Source organism: Siphateles boraxobius, unplaced genomic scaffold (genome assembly GCF_051911475.1).
Source record: "Siphateles boraxobius isolate OS27281-9 unplaced genomic scaffold, OSU_SipBor_1 8, whole genome shotgun sequence".
Taxonomy (NCBI): domain Eukaryota; kingdom Metazoa; phylum Chordata; class Actinopteri; order Cypriniformes; family Leuciscidae; genus Siphateles; species Siphateles boraxobius.
Window position 1 is genome coordinate 16380988 of NW_027509208.1, and position 16284 is coordinate 16397271.

Below are 16284 nucleotides of genomic sequence, written 5' to 3' on the forward strand. Positions count from 1 at the left end.
TATAACTACACTCTAACAAACACACCTTTGAATAAAGTTTAACCGACCTCTCATTAATAATTTATTACCTGCAAGTTTTTTAATTGATATAAGATTTGAAGTACACAACAAGTGCATTTTTAATACAATTAAGCAGACTTATTTTGTAAAAGGGGATGAAAGGTGTGAAATACAGAAACAAATCCTCAGCACACTGTCCAAATTCTGTGCCAGTTTCCTAGAATTCATGTGTTTATGAGGGAAGCAGCCTCTGAGCAGCATTTCTCAGAACACCTACCTCTAAATGTGTGTGTGTGTGTGTGTGTGTGTGTGTGTGTGTGTGTGTGTGTGTGTGTGTGTGTGTGTGTGTGTGTGTGTGTGTGTGTGTGTGTGTGTGTGTGTGTGTGTGTGTGTGTGTGTGTGTTAGAGCTCCTCTGTGTATATAACTGCTACAGCATTTAGATTCCTGAAATATTCTAAATTCTTGTCGCCTCACTTCCTCCTGACTGATTCTGATGGTGTGTATGTTCTGATAAAAGTGTCAAAAAACAAGCCTCTTTGCATTTCAAAAACTAGACACAAGCAGAAACAAATGAATTAAACCCCCACAAAAATGTTGGCTATGTTTGAAATAAAATACTAAATTACTACTTACTGCATATAGCTCAGTAGGCTATAGGCCTACACTGTATACTATGTTTACACATTATACATTGTTGCATTGGATGGATTAGGGTCCTGTTCTCACTATTAACTAACTACTATGTATTTTGCCTACTTATTACTAGTTATTACTTTGTTAAGTTTAGGTTTGGGTTTGCCAACAGCCAAATAATGACCACTACCGTCAAATTTGACCCCCGATTAGATTTTGGCAGTATAAGAAAATGTGACGCTCAGTCCTGCAGTGTGACTTCTCTTATGACAATTGTCAAATCAAAGACCTGATGTCAAACCACCACTTGTTCCAAACATGTTGCCATTTTTCTTTTCAAGACAATCCATGATCAAAATTAACGCTAGAGATTGTTTTTGTTTGCTAGCCACATTTCAATCTGCCTGTAATGCAGCTCAGAAAATACAAAGAGATAATGAACTAAATGAAGACAGCTGTGCTCATTAAATAAATCACCATGGCAACAGATAATGGCGGGGAACTAGAACAAAGGAAGCACATGAAGCAGGTAACTGAATTACATACTAAAGGTCCATAAAAATGAAATAATTGTGACAACAATAAAGTAAAAACAATGAATTGATTTTGAATTGCACTTTTCACAATACATAGCGTTTTTTTTAAAGCAGCTTCACAAAAAATAATTATTACAGAAATTTTTTTAATGGTACAAACAGGAATTGTTCTGTTATCGGTCAGAGATGAGTGTGTGAAAGTAATGTCCATATGGCAGTAATATACAGCTATACGATAATACAGGTTATGTGGTATGCAAGTAAACATCATAGGCTTTTCAGTTCAGTAGTTTTAATGAACAACATGTAAGGTCTGATTACAGTTTGTGATCATAATGATTACCATATTAGGGTAATAGTTGCAATGAGAAGCATTACTTGTGTTTCTGAAAGTTAAATGAGGTTAAAAAAAATCTGCATTATTTAATTGAGCCCGATTTATAAATCACTTCATATACTGAAACCTCATGAATCATAATATCATAAATCACAGCGAGGAGGGTCTGGATGCAGACGGTAAAGTGAGATGCTATAAAGGTTTGTCCCATGACACTAAATCGGTCTCCGTGACATTACACTGTTTTAAACTGCCATCTGCAGTATGTGGCAGCTCTACTGTCTGGTAGCCAGATATCCACACTTTATTGGAGTCAGCATTTGTAAAAAGTCAAGGTTAGGCTTGCGCGTGTGTGACAGAGAGATGAGGTCAGAGGGAGAATGTGTCCAGAGTTCAAAGGTCAAGGGTCAGTAGTAAAGCTTTCATTGCCCAGTTTATGAAATGATGTACAAACACAAGCTTTCGTGACCTCGGACAAACAGAGAGAACTCTCACATGACACTAGATGACATTACCTCAGGTGCATCAGTATAGATGTGTGTGTTTGTACGTAAGCAAATTCTCTTATGAAGTTGGCGATAGAAATCCTAATTTGAGCGTTTAATCTCTGGTCTGACGTCTAAGCGTTTCATTTGGTCATCCAGTGACGTGACTTCAACAGCAGCTTTGAATTTTAACTGAACAAATTCCTTCCACAAATGGATTGTGAAAACATATATGGTAAGTATTCTTGTTCGGTGTGCATTAATGCCTACGCATTACAGACATGTTCTTCATTAGTACTCAATGAACAGCCATGCGGGTTTGCAAACAGCGGAAGGAAATTACATTTGCATTGATTGTAACACATTAAAAAATAGCGCACATTCACTCCAACTCACTTTTCCTGACACACTTTCTCTCTGTTATGTTAGTGTACACAAGTAGTTCACTAGCATAAACTATTTGGGCATTTTCCTAGTTAGCATCACTACTCACTTCGATGGAGAGAGCCCTGGAAGTGGACAGCCTCACTGTATGGAGAATTTGATTGGACAGAATTTTTGTAAACATCAGTGTCATCAAGATTTTCTGGGACAAAAATAGTATTTTTTGAGACAGAATAGTATTTTAATATCACAAGTTTTCTGTTGTTCGATTGTAATCAGGATATCTACAAATTACTTTATTGTAATACATATACTGTATTTATGTTTTAAGCTCTGACAATGAGACTCGAATTGCAAAAATGGTCAATATTATTTTATTTTAGAATGAAAAAACTATGCGAATTACAATAGATGTATTGTTGCAGCAAATGCTAGTTGAATTTTTCATTCTGTTAAAGGAGAGAGCAACTGTATATAACAGAGTGAAGTGTGTATGTGTGTGTGTGTGTGTGTGTGTGTGTGTGTGTGTGTGTGTGTGTGTGTGTGTGTGTGTGTGTGTGTGTGTGTGTGTGTGTGTGTGTGTTGTGTGTGTGTGTGTGTGTGTGTGTATCCCCTGGTATTCCATACGTTATTAGGACCAAATGTTCCCACAAGAATAGTAATACCAGTATATTTGACCTTATAGGGAAATTTTTTCAGTCCCCATGAGAAAATCAGCTTATAAATCTCACTAATCACACTGCCGTTTTCTGTGATGCTAGGGTTAGTGTAAGAGAATAGAATACACAGTTGTACAGTATAAAAATCATTACGTCCATAGAGAGTCCCCATAAAACATGGAAAATGTGTGTGTGTGTGTGTGTGTGTGTGTGTGTGTGTGTGTGTGCGTGCGTGCGTGCGTGCGTGTTTGTGTGTGTGTGTGTGTGTGTGTGTATGTGTGTGTGTGTGTGTGTGTGTGTGTGTGGAGGAACATCACCATTACTTTCGCCACAGTGGGCTGACTAACAGATTGGATCTGTTTTATTCAAGGCCCTCTGATTGGCCGATTCGATCTCCTGATACCCATGGACTACAGGACCTATGTCACACCATATGACGTGTGAAAATCGTACATGCGATTACAAGCACATACATATATAATCAATAGTAGTATGAATAATGCCTAGAAAAGTCAATGCCAGCAGCATTTGGGAAGATAAGTAATATATTCATTATTGAAATAAATGTAATGAATCTGTGATATGAATTTTATTCATAAAAGAGTGAAATCTGAATCCTTAAAATGTGGAACATAATATAATTGATTTGAATCTCGATGATGAAAATCCCATAAAAAAAGTAGCTCTCTGAAACTCAACATACTGATTTTCTTTCAGTCCTGTAGTTCTATTCAGTCTCTTTCAAGTAACCCTAATATGATGGTGGAAATGTTATTTGTCCAAATTCTCTGCTTTTTATGGCACTGGCAATAAGTGTGTTTGTGTGTCTGTGCCGGCAATCCCATTTGAATTTGTGCTGGCCAGTGGACTGGCATGTGTGTGTGCGTTTGCCCTAAAGTCGTTGTGGTTGGACGCCATCCTTTTAACTTAATGAGAGTATGTTCTCCATGTCTCACTGGGGCACAAATACACGTTGTACAGACAGAGCAGCATATCATTACAAATCGCTTCAGAAAAGCCCAAACCAGACCCAGACGTGCACACCCACGCTCCTTAACTCTACACACACCACAGGCTGTCTCTTCCACTTGTACGCAGATACTTGCCCTCAGATACACACCCTGCCATTTTTAATAGACACACGGACACACATACATGCTATTAACTCAAATGCTTTCATGTGCACTTTTTGCAGAGATGTAACCAACAGGAAGTTGATCTTGAGAGGTGTTGCTGCGCAGTTCTGTGGAACTGTTCGTTTAGCCCTGATGTAGTGGTACTGATGTAGTGATGTAGAGTAACAGTATTTATTCATATTTGTTAATGTTAGTTAATAAAAAATACAGCTGTTCATTGTTTGTTCCTGTTAGTTCACAGTGCATGAACTAATGTTAACACATACAACCTTTGATTTTAATAACGTATTAGTAATTGTTGAAATTAATATAAATGTGGTTACTTTTTATTTTAAGGTGTCTTTGTTACAGTGTAATTATATTTTTAAGTACTGAGTAATATTAAGTTAGTTATTGCATGCAATTATGCATAATTTACTGTTATTACTATGGTAAGTACATGTAACAAGGACACTGTAAAATAAATTGTTACCATAAATGCTGAAGAAGTATTCTTCATTCTTAGTTCATGTTAACTAAGGTAGTTAACTAATGTTTAACTAATGAACCTTATTTTAAAGTGTTACCTAAATGTCTTTACTCTCCATTTTGATCAGTTTATACATTCTTGCTGAATAAATGTTAATTTCTTTAAAAAAAAACGTACTGACCCAAACCCTTTGAGTGGTAGCATAAAAGAAGAGCATCATTAGCATTCTTCAATCAAAACATCTTCTTGTGTGTGTTCCGCGAAAAAAAAAGAAGAAAGTCAAACGTTTGGAAGACATGACATACATCACTTTAATTCTAAGATTTGCTAAATTTGGAGTCCAAATGTGTGTGCATGTCTGCTTGTGTGCATGTCCATTAATCATGTTTATTTGCTTAGAGTTAATAAATTCAGGTTTAGGAAGGAGTGTGAAATATTTGCATGCGAAAAAAGAGAAAGAAAAAGAAGGTCAGTGAGGGTACATGATGCAGACCATTGAACTGTACAACCCTGAGCACTTGCTGTGTGACTACATCCCCATCGCCATCATTAGTTCAACAACACTGGTTGTTTGCAACCATGGCTGAATAACCATTTAACAAGATAGACATTTTTTTCTAAGGGCTTTTGGTGCTGAGGTTTTGGATTTAGGAAGAATGTGTAACTAACATGCATATTACCACATTTTGATGAATCTCACTGTATATCTTCCTCCGCCCTTAATTCTTCTCATGAACAGTATGACCGAATAAATCATGTGTAAGAAGTACTCCGAGTGGAATGCATTTTAATAAAAAAAGAAAATCTAATAAAAAGTAATCAAGTTTTTATCGCCCCCAGATGAGTCGTCCTTCTCCACTCGATCATTAGATCCAGCTTTCCACAGTGATTCATTTGTGTGTTTGCATTTAGCTGCTTTTATTGTGGCCAAATTGTTTTGTTTTCATTAATAGCAGTCGATCGTTACACATAATTATCAAGAATTTAGCAACTCCGGATCCAATACTGATAAAATCATAAATTTCCAAGCCAATTTTGTCATGCACACAGCACAATGACGAATGAGCATTTCTCCAGGATTTATTTGAAGCTGAAACACTCTAGTTCCAAGATTTTGACGTGACAATAATATTGATAGGGTGCCTACAAGCTGAATAGCGACAAGGTCATTGGTGTTACTATAATCTGAATCTTCATGTTTCATATTTTATTGTGATGATTTTGAGGGATTGAGTATCTTCAGAATGATTGAAGGAATGGTAAAATGTGTTAAATTTGCTCAGAGTAAACTACACCATTATTGGAATCTGATGAGAATCAGTGAATTTTTCTACTCACTAACAAATTAGTAAGGTCACCTTTATTTCTATAGCGCTTAATACAGATTGTTTGAAAGCAGCTCCACAGTAATAAACAGAATCACTGATGCAAACGTCATCAAATATAACACACATTCATTTCTTCCATAAAGCAGCTCTTGAAGGCAATAGTGTAATTTTTTCAGCTCAAGTCAATTTCGTGTTGATTCAGTTCAGTTCAATGAATGAGTGAATGCATAAATTAATGAATGCATGAATGAATGAATAAATAAATAAATCAGTGAATGAATTAATTGAATGAACAAATAAATAAATGAATTAAGACATGAATGAATGGATTAATGAATAGATGCATGAATGAATGAATGAACGAATGAATGCATGAATGATTGCATAAATGAATTAATGCTTAAATGACTGAATGAACGAATGCATGACTGAATGAATGCATGCATGAATGAATGAATAAATAAATGCATAAATGAATGAATGCATAAATGAATGAATGCATAAATGAATGAATCCATGAATGAATAAATGCATAAATGAATAAATGAAAGCATAAATGAATGAATGAATGAATGAATGCTTAAATGATCGATTGAATGAATGAATGAATGAATGAATGAATGCACTTTCAATTTTCAACGACACTAAAATGTTCTCTGTGTTTCGCACTGAATAATATTGAACCCCATCAGCTCTTGAGCCGTGTTTTTGGGTTCCTGAATTTTCCATGGACAACACAGAACATCCTTCATTGAGGATCCTACCATTGTTATAGTTCACAGCAGAAGAGTACGTCCTGCATATCATTTCCAGGAACCGGCGCCCCTAAAACATCCCCACAGCCGGGACCTGTTGCTGAACTGGCCTCTGAGGGATATACATATGGAAAGCGAAGTGGATTTGACATGTCGTGTCGTAACATTCTTATTTGGTTTGTCCAGTAGTCTACTTTTAAACTTCAGCTACATAAATAGTTATGACGATGGGCTGAGCATAAATGTGGGTATCTGTATAGAAAGGTTTAATAAGGTCAAATGCTCCATCACCTTCACTCTTTTTACTCCTTTCACTTTTTTATTACTGATGTGCGATAGGTGACCAGGACCTTAGAGTCTGACATTATCACAACAGTGAAAGTCTTTGCTTTTCAAAATGATAATGTTTTCATCAATTAGTTTATGAGTAAAATCTAATTTAAGGTTATAATATTCCAGAAAGTTTCTTGGGGGAACACAAAATATTTGCGAGAGAACGCAAAAGCATTAACATATCATTTTTCCTCCCATCTCTTTTTTTTTTTCATGACAGTGTCCCTTTAGGGGCTCTGTATATTATTGCAATATTAAATAACTGTTTTCTATTTGAATGTATTTTGACATTCAGCATCATTACTCCAGTCTTCAGTGTCCTGAAATCAAGGGATCCTTCAAAAATCAGTCTAATATTCTGAATTTGCTGCTTAAGAAACATTTCTTACTATTATCAGTGTTAAAAACAGTTGTGCTGCTTAATAATTTTGGGGGAAACCATGCATGATACAATTTATTTTAGGATTCTTTGATAAATAGAAAGTTCAAAAGAACAGCATTTATTTTAAATATAAATATTTTGTAACACTATAAATGTCTTTACTGTCACTTTTGATCAATTTAAATCATCATTGCTGAATAAAAGTATTTATTTATTTAAACAAAAAACTATAGTGCCCCATGTGGATGTGAATGCAACATGTTCAAGTATTGCATAATACATTGCACATGTTAGCTTGATTTCACACTTTATAAAAGCATTTGAATTCCCATACTTGCATTGAGTCTGTTTTAGGCCCAACATTACCGCAAGATGCTCCCTACCAGATCCCATCCTCCTCCCTTCTGCCTTTGTTTTTTCCATCCTGCACCCTTTCATTTTGCCCCCATCTGTATCTTTCTCTCCCTCCCTCTCTTTCTCTCTCTAAGATAAAAGGTTGAGGGATGTGCTCCCTGCTGACTTTGAAATAGCCAAAACCTCATTTGAGTGTTTCATGGAATTTAGCTCCAGATGTTTCCCAAGAAACCCCCTTTACACACTAACCCACAGCATCCCTCATGGATGAACCCATGCCATAGATTTATTGACAGGCATTGTTCCAGTTTGTTCCTGAAAAGCAGCTTCTACCTGAGAACAAGTAGGCAATATTTTGTCTTGTGCTGATGTCCAAACTTTAACAGACTTTATAAAGTTGTATTGTAATGAATTACATTGAATTATAGCAACAAACTAGATTTTTACAAAGTCAAATGAGACTTTTGGTCTCTAAATGTGTCTACCCTCTCTCCTTCATTATAAATGAATGTTTTTTTTGTGTGTGTGGCATTTTATGGTTCAGTCGGTTAACAATAAAAAGTAATCACCCACCTCCTCTAAACAAAACGCATGATGGACATGTCCATAGCACAATAATTTAGTTGTAAGTTACAAGGCAAAGTTTGGTACATAGGTTTAGCGGTTTTGAAAAAGCCATAACAAGAACCATTAATGACACTAGAGCACACAAATGGCCAAATTCACATTGCATAAACTCAGATTTTTGGTTTTCCTGTAGAGAGGGGTGATACACACTCATGGTGTGACTTTAACCATAAATGGGAAACCCTGGGGAAGGGTGAATGCCCTCCAAAGTGAAACACAATCATTCTCCCTCGAAGAAAATAGCAACAAAAATACCATGCTCGGATGGTGACTTGGAATTTTTTTTTTATAGAGTGGCAGGAAGGAAATATAAAATAAAAGCAAACAAAAGATGGCGAGTCAAAGAGCAGAATGACCTGGTTCCCATATGTGACCCTGGATCACAAAACCAGTCTTAAGTAGCATGGGTATATTTGTGGCAATAGCCAACAATACATTGTATGGGTCAAAATGATCAATTTTTCTTTTATGCCAAAAATAATTAGGATATTAAGTAAAGATCATGTTCCATGAAGATATTTTGTAAATTTCTATACCGTAAATGTATAAAACATTTATTTTTGTGAGTGAATGCAGCACAATCGCGAACATAAAAGGACAACTTTAAAGGTGATTTTCTCAATGTTTCAATTTTTTTGCACCTTCAAATTCCAGATTTTCAAATAGTTGTATCTCGGACAAATATTGTCCTATCCTAACAAACCATACATCAATGGAAAGGTTATTTATTCAGCTTTCATGTGATGTATAAATCTCAATTTCAAAAAAAAAAATACCCATATGACTGGTTTTGTCATCCAGGGTCACATATAGAGCTGCTAAAGAAAAGACAACCAAGGCTTTAAGAAATGAAGGTGCTGGATTACATACATAGGTCCACTAGTAGTAAACTTGAGGAGCATCTCAAACACTCCAATATACTTTATGTAGACATACAGACTTGGAAATACTGTTGGACTTGGACTTTTTTGGAAAGTTATGTTCAACTGTCTGAAAACAAATCAGGTTCACAACTTGTCTATGTTCACGGTGGTCCATTTATAAACATAACAAAGAGTATAAACAATATAAAATCACATCTCAGTAAGATATGTCAACATTTGAATTGCTTTCAAGTTTTTTTTTCTTCTTTTACATTTGTATCATTGATATTGATTACTTAATTTTCATTTTAGAGTGAACTATCCCTTTAGGCAGTTCATTTTCCTTTTATGCGCCCACTGCTTGCATCTAGCGTGAAATACGGGGAAGAATTAGCAAATTTTGCTGAGGTGGCTTTTTTGCTCACCACTCCAGCATTCTCAAGTGCATTTGCAGACTACAGTGTCCCATAGCTAATGTGCGACCCCAAACCCATTCCTTCCCTTCCTCCCTTCACATTCCTGTCAAGATTGGCTGGCTGACAGCCTGTAACAGATAGAGACTGTTGGTTCTGTCATCACGAAGAGTGAGTTAGGGGATAAAAGTGACTGGAGTGGGAGTGTTATTTACACTGTTCCAGCAACAACACTGCCAAACAATACTTAAACACACACTGACATATTTACAGATACCCACCACACCAGCCACTTCAGTGGGGAAGACCAAGACATGTTCTGAGAATAAACAGCAGGCAGCATCACATGTAACTTCTGTGAAAGGCAATCCCAGAATACACTGAGACAGTTTCGGTAAGCATCAATCTAAGATGGCTGAAGAGAAGAGAAAAAAGTTGACTATGAAAAATGCTTCATGCCTGTTTTTATGCTTGTGACATCCTGTTAGCTGAGCAACATGCTAAGGTCAAACTTCAGTATAGTCTTCTGTGCACTTTATGCTGCTGCCCATGTAGAGTGTTCCAAATTGGTTCTGTGACCATGTGAATAAATAAGAATCGTGCGTAGGGTGGGCATACTTATTTGTTTTGCCCTATAAATTGCCCGAAGTTGGGTAGGATGTGTAATTTCCTTTGTAATGACTTCTTTTCCCTAACTTCTGGTGTTGTGACCCTGAAGTCCCATATCAAGGGACATAACTCTTTTGTCCAAGAGAGTGAGTGTGTGAGCTGTTTTTAGTCCATAAAAATTACCCTAAAAAAAACCCTAAAATTAATTTCCTCGTTCCAAGACTTAAGTTCATCTTTGAAGATGAAACACAATTGAAGATGAAATCTGAGAGCTTTCTCTCCCTCCATTGACAGCTACTCAACTACCACTTTGTCGCATAAAAGAGTATATCCAGATTTTCTGAAGAGATCATTTAAAATAATGAACAGATTTAATTTAGGCTTTTATTCACATATAAACATTAATCAGCGAACATAAACAGAAGCTCAACGGAACCTGCTTGACCCGCGAGAACAAACCTCATTGGTTTTTCCGGAAGCTCAAACGTGCTGCGTAACACAAGAATGAACAACACTGGTTCTTGCGGAAGCTCAAACGTGCTGCGCAACATGAGAATTAACCTCATAGGTTCTTGCAGAAGCTCAAATGTACTGCGTTACACAAGAATGAACCTCATTGGTTCTTGCAGAAGCTCAAATGTGCTGCGTAACACAACAATGAACCTCATTGGTTCTTGCAGAAGCTCAAATGTGCTGCGTAAAACAAGAATGAACCTCATTGGTTCTTGCAGAAGCTCAAATGTGCTGCGTAACACAAGAATGAACCTCATTGGTTCTTGCAGAAGCTCAAATGTGCTGCGTAAAACAAGAATGAACCTCATTGGTTCTTGCGGAAGCTCAAACGTGCTGCGTAACACGAGAATTAACCTCATTGGTTCTTGTGGAAGCTCAAATGTGCTGTGTAACACAAGAATTAACCTCATTGGTTCTTGCAGAAGCTCAAACGTGCTGCATAACATGAGAATGAACCTCATTGGTTCTTGAAGAAGCTCAAACTTGTAGCGTGAAAAAAGACTGAACCTCATTGGTTCTTGCAGAAGCTCAAATGTGCTGCGTAACACAAGAATGAACCTCACTGGTTCTTGCGGAAGCTCAAATGTGCTGCGTAACACAAGAATGAACCTCACTGGTTCTTGCGGAAGCTCAAATGTGCTGCATAACATGAGAATTAACCTCATTGGTTCTTGTGGAAGCTCAAATGTGCTGCGTAACACAAGAATGAACCTCATTGATTCTTGCAGAATATCAAACGTGCTGCGTAACAGAATAATGAACCTCATTGGTTCTTGAAGAAGCTCAAACTTGCTGCGTGAAACAAGAATGAACCTCATTGGTTCTTGCAGAAGCTCAAACATGCTGCGTAAGACAAGAATGAACCTCATTGGTTGTTGTGGAAGCCCAAGTGTGCTGCGTAACACAAGAATGAACCGTATTGGTTCTTGCAGAAGTTCAAACGTTCAGCGTAACATGAGAATGAACCTCATTGGTTCTTGCGGGAGATCAAATGTGCTGCATAACACAAGAATGAACCTCATTGGTTCTTGCAGAAGCTCAAAGGTGCTGCATAACATGAGAATGAACCTCATTGGTTCTTGAAGAAGCTCAAACTTGTAGCGTGAAAAAAGAATGAACCTCATTGGTTCTTGCAGAAGCTCAAATGTGCTGCGTAACACAAGAATGAACCTCATTGGTTCTTGCAGAAGCTCAAACGTGCTGCGTAACATGAGAATTAACCTCATAGGTTCTTGCAGAAGCTCAAATGTACTGCGTTACACAAGAATGAACCTCATTGGTTCTTGCAGAAGCTCAAATGTGCTGCGTAAAACAAGAATGAACCTCATTGGTTCTTGCAGAAGCTCAAATGTGCTGCGTAACACAAGAATGAACCTCATTGGTTCTTGCCGAAGCTCAAATGTGCTGCGTAAAACAAGAATGAACCTCATTGGTTCTTGCGGAAGCTCAAACGTGCTGCGTAACACTAGAATTAACCTCATTGGTTCTTGTGGAAGCTCAAATGTGCTGTGTAACACAAGAATTAACCTCATTGGTTCTTGCAGAAGCTCAAACGTGCTGCATAACATGAGAATGAACCTCATTGGTTCTTGAAGAAGCTCAAACTTGTAGCGTGAAAAAAGAATGAACCTCATTGGTTCTTGCAGAAGCTCAAATGTGCTGCGTAACACAAGAATGAACCTCACTGGTTCTTGCGGAAGCTCAAACGTGCTACATAACATGAGAATTAACCTCATTGGTTCTTGTGGAAGCTCGAATGTGCTGCGTAACACAAGAATGAACCTCATTGGTTCTTGCAGAATATCAAACGTGCTGCGTAACAGAATAATGAACCTCATTGGTTCTTGAAGAAGCTCAAACTTGCTGCGTGAAACAAGAATGAACCTCATTGGTTCTTGCAGAAGCTCAAACATGCTGCGTAAGACAAGAATGAACCTCATTGGTTGTTGTGGAAGCCCAAGCGTGCTGCGTAACACAAGAATGAACCGTATTGGTTCTTGCAGAAGCTCAAACGTGCAGCGTAACATGAGAATGAACCTCATTGGTTCTTGCAGAAGCTCAAACGTGCAGCGTAACATGAGAATGAACCTCATTGGTTCTTGCGGAAGCTCAAACGTGCTGCGTAACACAAGAATGAAGCTCATTGTTTCCTGCTGAAGCTCAAACGCACTGCGTAACACAAGAATGAAGCTCATTGGTTCCTGCGGAAGCTCAAACGTGCTGCGTAACACAAGAATGAACCTCATTGGTTCTTGCGGAAGATCAAACGTGCTGCATAACACATGAATGAACCTCATTGGTTCTTGCAGAAGCTCAAATGTGCTGCGTAAAACAAGAATGATCCTCTTTGGTTCTTGCAAAAGCTCAAACTTGCTGCGTAACACAAGAATGAACCTCATTGGTTCTTGCGGAAGATCAAACGTGCTGCATAACACATGAATGAACCTCATTGGTTCTTGCAGAAGCTCAAATGTGCTGCGTAAAACAAGAATGATCCTCTTTGGTTCTTGCAAAAGCTCAAACTTGCTGCGTAACACAAGAATGAACCTCATTGGTTCTTGCAGAAGCTCAAACGTGCTGCGTAACACACGAGAATGAAGCTCATTGGTTCTTGCGGAAGATCAAATGTGCTGCGTAACACATGAATGAACCTCATTGGTTCTTGCAGAAGCTCAAAGGTGCTGCGTAACACAAGAATGAACCTCATTGGTTCCTGCGGAAGCTCAAACGCACTGCGTAACACAAGAATGAAGCTCATTGGACCTGCGGAAGCTCAAACGTGCGACGTAACACAAGAATGTACATCACTGGTTCATGAGGAAGCTCAAATGTGCTGCATAACACAAGAATGAACCTCATTGGTTCTCACACGTTGAGCGAACATGCTTGACTAATGTTTATATGTGAATAAAAGCCTAAAAAAAATCTGTTCATCATATAAAGCGATCGTGTCTTCATAAAATTTGGGCTAAACCGCTCAATTCATATGAATTAGTTTTACAATCTCTTTATGAACTTTTTGAAGCGTCAAAGTCGTAGTTGCACAGCTGTAAATGGAGGGACATAGATCTATTCAAATTTAATTTAAAAAATATTTTAATTTGTGTTCCCAAGATGAATGAAAGTCTTACAGGTTTGGAACAACATAAGGTTGACTAATTAATGACAGAATTTTTGGGTGAACTAACCCTTTAAGATGAGGTTGTGGTCCAGTTGCTTCTTTCTCTTTTCAAAGAACTGGTATAACCTGTAGCCTACTATTTTAAGTGGTGGGTTGTGATTGAAATAATTTGGCATAAGGTCCAGATTTCTGGGATTTAAACATCTAAATCAAAATTAAAATAGTCCGAATTCATCCTAATCTATTATTGATGGTTGTTTTGTTAATAAAAGTATTTGTACTTGAATGTCACATAATGTTCTCTTTTGCTACTGGCTGTTGAACTTGTGTTGCTGCGAAGTGTTAAACGAAATTATTTCCGTGGGCATAATCTCCTGTGGCTTAGATGGGAGTTAAGTGTGACCTTTTGATACAGCTCGGTTACAGTTCCTTGACCTGTAGAAGGGAACAGCCTATGTAGGCAGTAGGCAACAAGGCTATAGAGCTATAGTGAACTTATAGGACTTGCTAGGTGTGTGTATGTAAGTGTGTTTGCATGTGGTGAATGGGGACAGTGTTGGGCTAAACCTTTATTGGGTCTGTTCCATCTGTTTTGGCTCATACTCAAAGCATGCAGTGCGAAGTCATGCTTGGATCTCACACATTCCTTCAGCTTTATACGCTCTACTGTGCGCTCACTATTTCCATCTTCAGAATTGCTCTCACGGAAAAGCTTTTCCAAAAATAGAGTGTAGCTTATCTCAAAAACACAAAATGTTTATTTTCAGCCTGCTTTGCTTCAAGGAATATTTCTCATAGTGACGAACCACCTGTGCGTCACGCCTGCTTTCTCTAAATCGGTCTGAGCTCCCTTGATTTCCATTCTGATCTTGCTCTGTAACCTAGCAAAAGCAAATCTTTTCTGCTGCCCCCCACCCATGAGCTTCACTCTCTTTTTTTGCTGCTGCAATAGCCGAACAGCGAGTGATTATAACACGGTGGAATTTGATCTCTGCGCTGTTAAATCACATGCTGTGACTGTAATTATTTGTTCCTGAAGAGAGAGAGAGAGAGAGAGAGAGAGAGAGAGAGAGAGAGAGAGAGAGAGAGAGAGAGAGAGAGAGAGAGAGAGAGAGAGAGAGAGAGAGAGAGAGAGAGAGAGAGAGAGAGAGAGAGAGAGAGTTGGGCACAACAGAAGAGCAGAGCACAGAAACATTCAGGACATATTCAGCTCTGGCCTGTGAGCGCATTGCGCATTTGGTTTCCTTCCTGGTTGAAATACAGTTGCTATCAAATTCTGGAGAGGCTTTGGGAAATGCGCCATGGAAAGATGATGTTGTTCTACACAGGCAATGAGTGAAAAATAATGTCTTTGTGAGTTTAGATTCAATGAGGACATTTATCTGATAATGTTGTTTACATTTTTTAGCCTTTAAATGGGCACAGAGGCCTCACATTCGAATTCATATTTATGTTTTATATCCCTTTTAGTTTCTTTGACGCTGTCTAGAACGAGATGTTTATTCTTGGCACATTCGATCTGGCTTGAAAAACTGCGTTTTTACAGTTTACATTTTAAAGCCACATGATGTTTAATTTTGCATTTAAAATCATTTTATGAATTAAAATTGAAAACAGTTACTGTTTTGTATACTTTTTACTGTTTAAATTAAATCATTTAACTCCGCTGTATGGTTTAAACATTTTCATTTATTATGTGAAATCAAATATTTTATATCAATATAAATGTCTAAACAGCACACTTAAAGTTTTTAAAGGTATTTAAAGTATTTAATCTACAAATAAAATATATTTTATAGAAAATGTATGTATAATAATATCTAATTTAAGGACTTTAAAGATTTTTCAGGATTTTTCACTTTACCCCTCAATTCTCATTACTGTAACATGATAAAAAATAATAATGTAATTCTAAAAAAAATATATATATATATAAAATATATATATATATATATATATATATATATAAATATATATATATATATTATTAAATACATATATGTATTATACATAATGTAGCATGTGTAGCCTTTTATTTATTAAAAACTGATTAATTGTAATTTTAGAATCACTGCATATCAATATTTTTATAATAGAATGTAAAAAAAAGTGCTTATTGTCCTGAAAATAATGACACAATGCAAACAATAGCGAATTACATTTCCCTTATATGCAAATATATACATTTTCTATCTTTTTTCTTTTGGTTTTGGGGTTTAACAACTTGAGCATTTTGTGAGATTCACTCAAATACTCTTCCTAAATAAGAACAACTACTCACCTGCAGAGACATTTGTTTGGCTGTATAGATGACAGAGTTTTGTGTTTGTGTTTTAGGCAAATTTG